Consider the following 3,978-nt stretch of genomic DNA (forward strand, 5'->3'; position numbering starts at 1 on the left):
AATTAAAGAGGTTTACTATTAGTTAGTGTAAACCCCCAAACGCGTCAATATGATATTTGTATAAACCCCAATTTTTAGTTAACGAAAACAAGAAGAAGAAATCTCCGCGATTGGGACATAGTTGTTCAGTTTTCAAAGTTCTCACAATTGGAAGGGTACTGAGCTCTCATGAACATGATGAAGAAATATTTTCATGGCTTCATACGTGGACCAACATATGGCAGCTGTAGGAGCATGAAATAACACTCTTGCCTTCAATTTAGTGGAAGTTTGATGATAAATGGATGGATACACCCCATATGGCAGCTGCAGGAGCATGAAATAACTTACGAACAATTCGGTACCATATTCTGACCTAGACTAATTAGGAGGTAATAAAAGTTGGTTTTGCGAACTGCTAGGAAGTTACTCTACCAGTCATCACCCAAACTTATTTTGAGCACTAACCTGGCAGAAGTGAAACACATACACAGTTACCATTTAATTATGATGAGTAGCAAAATTTGCAAACAGTGGAAAAATGAATATTTAGTTGTCAGTTGCATTCAATAGTTAGAAGTCATTACAGCAACAACTTTTAAATTATACTGACATTTTTACTTAGTATCCTTATAACCTGGATCTGCAAAATCAAGTTAGATAGTGTTGTATGCATTGATAAAAATTGTTGAATGACTATGAGGTTCATAACCAGGTTATCAGACATTTTTTGGAACTCAGCTAGTATAGAATGAATTTTGCCATGATCAGCTTCAATTGTTATCGGAGTGCCCCAAAGGGGTGACCTGAGAACACATGTGAAAATTGATATTTTCCTTTATGGCACTATCACCACCATCACTTGTGTTCTCGTTACGCGCTCCTATTGGTTGTACTTGATTGGATGTAGATAACGATGCTTCATGTGGTGGAAGACCAAACAAAGGATTCTGGAATTGCTCGTAAGTTAATTATCATATTGAAGGCAAAAGAGTGTTTATAACCAAACAAAGGATTTTACGAATTGCTTTCGTAAAGTTATTTCATGCTCTGCCCGGTATTTGCCATATGGGGTGTATCCATCCATTTATCATCAAACTTCCACTAAATTGAAGGCAAAGTGTTATTTCATGCTCCTGCGGTCCGCCATATCTTTGGTCCATTATGAAGCCATGAAAATATTTCTTCATCATGTTCATGAGAGCCTTCGATACCCTTCCAATTGTGAGAACTTTGAAAATCGAACAACTATGTCCCAATTGAATTTCTTCTTCTTGTTTTAACTGTTAACTAAAAAAATGGGGGTTTATGCAAATATCATATTGACGTTTGGGGGTTTACACTAACTAATAGTAAACATCTTAATTTGTTTTTAACCCAAAGGGAAAAAAAAAAAAAAAAAAAAAAAAAAAACCTTAATTTGTCGAAGGGCAAAATGGTCAATAGGTAAAATCTGAGAGAGAGTGCAAGAATTAAATAATGCTTACGCGTTTGGGGGTTTTCGCAGTTAGGTTTAACGTGTTAATGTGGGGGCAATGCAACATCTATTTCATAAGGGTAAAATGGTCGATAAATAAAATACTAACGTCTATTCACAAAAATTATTGAGCCGGGGCAAACTCAAATGATTTTAAAATGGGGGTTTAGTCAAACCGCTACCCATCTGTGGGGGGGTTAAGTCAAAATTACCTACCTAAAACTAGGAATACAAATTTGATAAAGCAATAAGAGCCCAAATAGGCATGGGCTTGAGGCCCACCAATATTTGAATTTGTTTATGCTGCCTCTTTTCACTTTCAAACACTTTTCTCTCTCTTGCCGGTAGGGTTCCATTTCATCTCCCCTCAATTTTTCTTCCCTACTAAATATTTTCTTCATTATTTCAACTCACTCTATAATTGCCCAATTAACTTAATTATATAAAAATAATAATAATAAATGATGAGCTTTGCAGATCCATCAATGGCCTTATTATCATCAACTGGAGGAGACACAGTCAAATTATTTAACCTTTCAATGGAATCCGATCGTGATCCTTGTACATTAACTTACTCCCCTTCACCTGGCTCTCATGTCAACTCTGTCAAATGGAATCACACTAGTAAGTTACTTTTTTACTCTTTAAATTTCATTTCAAGTAATATATTGAATTGGATAAATGGGGATGCAGATTTAGTCGTGGCAAGTGCCGGGGACGATAAAAGATTTCCTTGTGGCATAAAAATGGACAGAGTTTAGGGACTGTTCCGATAGCCGGTAATGAAAGTGGTGATAATATTAATGTAAGTGTTTAAAGATTAGTTATTTACGGTTGGAGATTATTTGGGGTTGTTTGATTTTGTTGGAATTTTGTGCAGGAAACGATATCGAATTATTAGTTTTAGTAATAAGAGTTCTAGGTACATTTGTTCCTCAGTGGGCAAGTTGTGAGAATATGGGATTTGCAAAGAAAGAGGTGTATTAAATGGTTGAAAGGTCACACGGATACTATTACGGGTGCAATGTACAACTGTAAAGGCGAGGCATTTGGCTTCTATTAGTTTGAGAGGGATTTAATTCTTCACAATTTGGCATCTGGGCGAGGGCTACTGAGCTGAAGGATCCAAATGAACAGGTTGTTTGATTGGCTATAGTTTAGGTGTTTACTATCTTAGTGGTTCATTATTTGGATTCTTAAATGTCTGTTTTTGTTATTGTCAGGTGTTGAGAGTGTTGATTACTCTCGGGTAAGCCGACATCTCTTGGTGGCGGCTGGTGATGATGGATCCATACATCTTTGGGATACAACAGGAAGGAATCCTAAGGTTTGTTCTTCTCTACCAAATGCATTTAAGATCAAGGAAAAGTAAAGGAAAAACGGAAAATTGAAAAAGGACTACCTTTATCAAGTCTATGAATGACAACTATTTTGGTGTGTACATTGAATTCTTTATCTTATGTCCACTATCGTATAATAGCACTTGTCTTTTTTGATAAATGTCATATGTCTATTTCTAAAAACTTTCTCTGACTATAGATTTTCATTATAGGTTTCTTGGTGAAACAGCACTCAGCACCAACCACTGGTGTTTGCTTCTCACCATCAAATGATAAGGTTTCATCCATGGCTTATTGATTTATGTGTTTAGTTATCTGCACTTCTGATGGGAGTTGAAATTTTTCTAAAGAAAGAACTGAAAGTAACTGATGTCCTATTGTTTTCAATATTGCAGATTATTGCTACTGTTGGTCTGGATAAAAGTTATACACTTTTGATTCAGGGAAGTAGAAGGCCCACATTTTGTATACCTTCTGAGGCACCTTTTTCTTCTTTGGCATTTAGAGATGATGGTTGGATACCATGCTGGAACTAATAATGGCCCGGTGGTATTCTATGATGTTCGAGGGAAACCACAGCCTATCACTGCTCTTAGTGCTTATAGTAATTCAGAGGTAGAACTCTGACAATAATGTTATCTATGAAATAGGTTACTATACTATTGTTCCAAAAACAAAAGAAAAAAGGCCTTACACGGTAATATTTGTTGGTGTGCCAATGTTTGAGAAACAAACAGGCAAACCTCAGTTGCTGCAAATTTTCCTTTATAGATATTTTGTGGATTGAGTGTTAAAGTAAAACTATTACATGGATCATGCCAATATTTTCTGTTTTTTTCTCCTTCATACAGTATTTCATGGATCATGTCATTAAAAGTATCCCCCTCTCCCCTTCCCCAGAAATTAATAAATGCACATATAAGGACTCATATGCTAAGGGAATTTAATCTTGATACTATTGATCTAAGGTGAACAAGATAATGTCATATAGATAAGTTATGCAACTACACGTGGGTGATGACAACTTCTCCGTGTTCATTCACTAGTTGAAGTTCTTGTGCCACTTTCTATTTTGAAGTGATTATGCCGGTAAACAAGTGAATAGACAAGGTAATTACCTCGCACCTATGGATTACTGGGATCGATCACTACTACAACCGATATGAATGTTGATATCATGCC

At 36.0% G+C, this 3,978-nt stretch overlaps 1 pseudogene; it reads left to right on the forward strand.

Moving 5' to 3' along the window:
- Window positions 1-1,901: 1,901 nt before the first annotated feature.
- LOC147508666 (protein NEDD1-like) lies at window positions 1,902-3,571 on the forward strand (annotated as a pseudogene).
- Window positions 3,572-3,978: the final 407 nt, after the last annotated feature.

The sequence above is a fragment of the Coptis chinensis genome, chromosome 3 (genome assembly GCF_015680905.1).
Source record: "Coptis chinensis isolate HL-2020 chromosome 3, ASM1568090v1, whole genome shotgun sequence".
NCBI classification, from domain to species: domain Eukaryota; kingdom Viridiplantae; phylum Streptophyta; class Magnoliopsida; order Ranunculales; family Ranunculaceae; genus Coptis; species Coptis chinensis.